The following is a 5,916-nucleotide window of genomic DNA, read 5'->3' as shown; positions in this document are numbered from 1 at the left end:
ATTGCAGTCTCAAGTCACTGCATTCTTTCCAGAAGGCAACTGAATAGAAGAGCACACACGTGCAATCTTAAGTGTATCTGTTACTCATTGACTGAACTGTTTAATTTAAAACTTTTATCCTCATTTTGGTATTTTGAAGTATATATGGTACCCATTGTCAACTAGAAGCTCCTTTTACTGCTGTTATGCTGTTCTTTATTGTCTCACACTCCTATTAAAACTACATTTAAATTGGATTTACAGATGTGATAAACTGCTTCTGCAGGGGTACTGTGATTCACTGTCTTTTAATCAGGCATTTTAAAGAAGATTTTAGTAAATGTGGCTATTGTGTGAAACTGAAGATGCTCTGAATAAGCAGCGTATGTGGGTTTGTTTTGCCTTTGCTTTTTTCAAAGTGTCATCCAAAATCTGGGAAGAAAACTCTCTGATTCCAATGCAGTGTTAGAAAAAGAAAAGATTTCATTCCCAGCTGTACTTTGAAAGATGCTCACATGCTACAGACTGCCACATACATATTTTTCTTCAGTAAAAATACTTCACCCACCCAATTCAGACAAAGTGCTCCCTATTAACAGGTTTCTGTATCATTACAAAGTGTGGAGTGGGGAAGTCATACTGTTTGAAGTCAGTACACCTGAGCTGAAGTTCCTCAACCTTTTACCAACAGGTGGTTCACAGGCTAACAGCATCCACCAGCTCCTTTTCAGATCCTACTTCTGTACTGCTCTTAATCCCAACCAGCTGCTTCATGTCAAAGCTCACAGGGCTTGTCTAAAGTACTTTCTCTTTGAATTCTCAGTGAGCTGCTCTGAACAGAAAATCAAAACAAAGCTAGATCTTAACCCTGGATTTTAAAAGCTCATTTAGCAATCGTGCTAAATCAAGTTTTCTTGCCACAAGTTCTGTGCATTGGAAACAGTTAAGGAACCACTGCAGGCTGGCCTTAGGTTACCGTTCTGCTCTCTGCAGATTCGAAGCACAAGGGTCAGTATAGCATCTAGCTCTTCCAGCTTTATTATTCAAACCTGTTTAAACATCTACCAAATCTTGAGAAAGTATTTCTTGTGTACTGAACGCATTGCAGTACCTCTCAGCACTGCGTACAGAGTGATACAGCCTAACGTAGCCACAGCTTTGGAAGCGTGCTCTGATCAGTGTAGGAGAAGCTAAAAGTAGTGATGAAACCTTGGTCCTAAGGGCTTGAACTAGCAAAATCCCCACTAGCAAATTAAACTTAAAAAAAAAAAAAAAAAAGCCTCTTTCCTGTTCAGCCCAAATGCTGACTAAGTAGCACCAACCATTCCTTTTCCCCAAATCAGCAGACTTCTATCTGTTACCACACCTGCTTGAACTATTCCAAGGCAAAACTTCCAAGGTGTTGTTTGCTTATCCCAACTCTGCATCCCCTGCAGTAAGTTGAAATTCAGTTATCCCTCCACTTTGAATGCATGGCAAAGTCTTGGTACCCAATCCTACATACTGTGAGCAGCCTTTCATAATCACCTTGCATACTGTCCTCAGTTACACAGGGCTCCTTGTATACAATACACAGTCATGTAATTCCCTACTCCCGGCACGGGGGCAGCTGGATCCCCCAAAACAGGAGCCTGTGAAGCCATCCATTTGAGCAGAAAACTGCTTAAAACAGGAGATGCCTGGATATGGCCCTGGCTGCCTTCCATTTGAGTCATTACTCAAGCAGCGGAAGCCTGGAAGAGCTGAAAGCAGCCTGGCGGTGCCAGTGACACGAGGAGACAGAGCAGCCCAGCCTGCCAGGAGCCTGCCAGTCAAAGCCCTGGAATAAGGAAGGCTTGAAAGCACTGCCAACAGCTGCAGCATTAGCAGAGCTGCTGCTCTCCCCACATATTAAAAAAATAACGTGCTCAGGCCACTGTTGATGCGTAACTGAGAGGAACAAAGACCTGCCAGGTAGAGCTGCACAGAATGAGCTAAAGGAGAGAAGGACTTGGGGCAGTGCAGCTGAACAGGGCACCTGCCATAGATCTGGGAGCTGCATTGGATGGGACAGGGGAGGAAGAAGTCCCAGGCCAGGGCAGAAGTTTGGGGTGCAGCACTTCAGCTTGGACAAAGCAGCTTTGTGCAAGCAGTCACAAGAGAGCCGGACAGTGTGTATTACAAGCATGCCAACCACGCTGGGACAAGACAGGCTTGCAGGCACTAGGGACAGCAAAGACACTCCTCAGTGTGCAAGGCGTATGTGTCCTCTTTCCTCTCCTGCTTGGGCGTTTCCTCAAGCCACCCTGCACATCCAGGCCCTGAGGCCCCTCCCTCCCCAGCCCATCTGCCCAGGCCAGACAGTAGAGCAGGGTGGTGATAAGCAAAACTTGAAGGAAGGAAAGAAGCAGCCTCCTGCAGCCACCTGCCATCACTGCAATTTCAGGGCAGTGCTATGCATGAATGCCCCCAGGACACTGATGTGAGGTGCCTGCTCAGTAGTGCCATTGGTCTGCATTGGGCTCCACCCAGCTCTAAGGGAATGCTGCAGTATTTCCAGGGAAGCTCAGCAGGCAATTTCTTTAACAACCTATATATTGTGTGTAGGCAGCTGCAGGCTTTATACTACCAGAGCTAACACCAAGGCAGGGCAGTTTTTGGTATTTCTTAATTTGAGTTGAGCTGTTGTTTTGTTTTTAAAAAGTGATCATGTCGAATCTTTTGACAGAGTTGCCAAGTCCAAAAAGCAAAGGCCTTCCACAAAGCATTGAGGTGTTTGGATGCACCTCTTACTCAACCAGTCTCCATCTGCTAGGAGCTGACCACCAGGCATTGCTCCGAGTTTACACTGGGGCAATTTCTTCCATTGACTGGTTACCTTTGGAATGCAGATAATAGTGCAACTTGGGTTGTGTGACAGGCAGCTGATAGCACTGCTCAGCAGCACAGAGGAGTCACAGCACGCACACACCAGTACAGGATCCTTCTGGCACCAGGTGCATGGTCCCTGGTAATCTGACTATCAGTTCACAGAACAGCCAGGGTTGGAAGGACCTCAAAGATCACGAATCTCCAACCCCCTGCCACATGCAGGGCCCAATCCAACCTGTCCTTCAGCAGGAAGCAGGTCTGGTCTCTTGGCATCCTGTTCCTGAGGCAAGATGTCCCACATCCTTGTCCAGATGCCTCAGGACTTCATATGAACACACAGATACTTCCTTCACATCTCTTCCTCAACCTCATCCACCCCCACAGGAAGCAAGTCATCACTCCTTCAGAGGGATCATCCAACCCAGCCACAACAGAAAATAAAGCCATAGGGAAAAGCATTAGGCAGTATCTTTAAAAGCAATTATCTCAACAGAGCTCCAACAACATCTTAACCCAAATCTCTCAAATTAGTATGCAGCCTGCTAGAGCCTGGGTAGTAGCAGCAGTACCTGATGATTTGGGGGAAGCACCTGTTGGCTTTCAGTTCCCTATGTAGGCACTGAAAACTCTGCCTTGGCAGAGGATTTTGGATCCATCAACCATTTCTCAAGCATCATGTGAGCAAAACTTACCCCTTGCCTGCAGGCAGATGGACAGTGAATTGTCTGTCATTCACCAAATATTCAGTCCACAGACAAGTGACAATCACTTAAATGGACTTTTACCCTTCTGCAAGCAAGCAGGTAAGTTAAGCTCTCCAGCAAACCTCCTTCTATCATGAAGCCAACATGAAGTCATACCAGTTTCAGATTCCGTGTTAGGGCACTGAGCCTGCTCAGCTCTTTGCTGGCACATCAGAGCAACTAAGATTTGTTGATGCAACAAACAATCACCTGGTAGAATCCATTTCCTGGGCAAAAGGTGTCTGCTAGTCAAAGAATTTACTTTTGAAATGCCACACGTACAGCTTTCCAGAAACAAAAACAGTTGTTTACATAAACATCCTGAGCCAGGAGGTGTGCTTTTAAAAACCTACATACCACTGATTATTAATCTCATCATCTCACAACCTGCTGCCAGCTCTAACTTACTTACATGGTAATTAAAAGAAGGCATTAGATGCATTTTTAAACACACTTCACATTTTCAAAATCCCATTGTTCTGTCCCTGATACGTTGGCTGGCAATAAGAGCTGTCAGTTACCTCTCCAAAAACATGACAAACACACCATGTTTACAGCTGACAAAATTAACACAACAGCTATAGGTTAAAACTATCCTCCAGCAAGTCTGCTATTCACCATGTGCCTACCTAAATCAGATTTCTGGCAATGACATCTCACAGCCCTGAGCGTATACTTCATTTGTTAATTTGAAGTGTATGTATATAAGTATATTTACATACACACACACACACATATTTCCCATCAAAAACCTAATTCTAAAGTTTAAGGAGTAAGCAGCAACATTAGGTGAATTTAAAACATTTTTTTTTTCCTTCTACTCACAATATCTATTCTTTCCATAGCAGATATCCATGGTTAAGTATTTGGGATCCCTACCTAGCTAAAAATGTTTCCCCAGCCTGATTGGGTGTTGCAGACAACTCTAATGTCCTCTTATTATCAAAAACAAATAGTCCTGAGCTGAGCCCAAGATTTACACCCAGTGCTACCTAAAGATGCCATTTTTCTTTAATCCTAAGGGAAAATCTGAATGTTTATTCACACACACACATACACAAATGCAACATTTGAGTTCAACAATTGCAAAACTCTGAGTTTTTGAGTATCACAGAATCATAGAATCACCAAGGTTGGAAAAGACCTAAAAGATCATCCAGTCCAACCGTTCACCTATTACCAATAGCTCCCACTAAACCATGTCCCTCAACACAACAGAGTATACTCAGAACTTACAGAGCTACGCAGCAGGAAGCATCTCTTTCACATGAAGGCTGAAGAAATATTTACAAAATACCTGAATTTTTCCAGCTGCCCACTTGCATTCCTTTCTTTTTCCATTAGTGGTGTTACAATCCAGTAGGTGTTTACCAACCTTGACTACACACTGCCCCTCTCATCAAGAGAGCTGGCTCCTATTAGGGAGCAATAGGAGCAGCTGCTCTGCTCTGGGAGTAGCACCTGGCTCTACTAGAGGAGCTGCAGCAGCCTGGCTTTGGGAGAGCCTCTCATTGACTAAACGAGGATGTTTTCATCCAGTTACTGATGATATTTAAAGAGTTGTTATCCATTTTTTCAAAATAAGCTATCTTGGCGAGGTATGTAAAAAAGTGTCATATATATTACACAAGAAACAGTAGGCACTGAGAAGACCTTACAGCAGCCTTCCAGTACTTAAAGGAGGCCTTCAGGAAAGCTGGGGAGGGACTTGTTAAAAGGACAGGTATCAACAGGATGAGGGGAAATGGTTTTAAACTGGAAGAGGGTAGATTTAGACCAGATATCAGAAATTCTTTACTGTGAGGGTGGTAAGATATTGGAACAGGTTGCCTAGCGATGCTGTGGATGCCCATTCCCTGGAAGCATTTAAGGCCAGGCTGGACGGGGTGTGAGCAACCTGGTCTAGAAGGAGATGTCCCTGCCTGTAGCAGAAGGGTTGGAACCAGATGATCTTAAAGGCGGTCCCTTCCAACCCTTCCAACAATTCTGTGATTCTATGATCTACTTTCTTTTCACTTTAAAAATGATCATACATTTTTGAGATAGAAAATATTTGTTTCTTCTTCTAAATCCACCACAGGGCACCCTCTTTGACTGGATGGTGACGTCGAGGGATTCATTTATTGCTGGGGCTGGGATGTGCGATGACTGTGCTCAGCTCTCACAGTCAACACCAGCACATTGTACCCTCTGAGCCCACACTCCTTCCCCCAGGACCTGTTTGGTAACTGGTTGGTTATACACCACCTGCATAATGAGCACTTCTGTTTCTCTGCTGCTATCTCCAAGCTCCCATATAGACTTCTCGAGATCTGGAAATACAGTTTCTTTTCCCTCCAGGAAA

This window comes from Tetrao urogallus (genome assembly GCF_951394365.1).
Source record: "Tetrao urogallus genome assembly, chromosome: 7".
Taxonomy (NCBI): domain Eukaryota; kingdom Metazoa; phylum Chordata; class Aves; order Galliformes; family Phasianidae; genus Tetrao; species Tetrao urogallus.
This window is presented reverse-complemented; position numbering follows the sequence as displayed.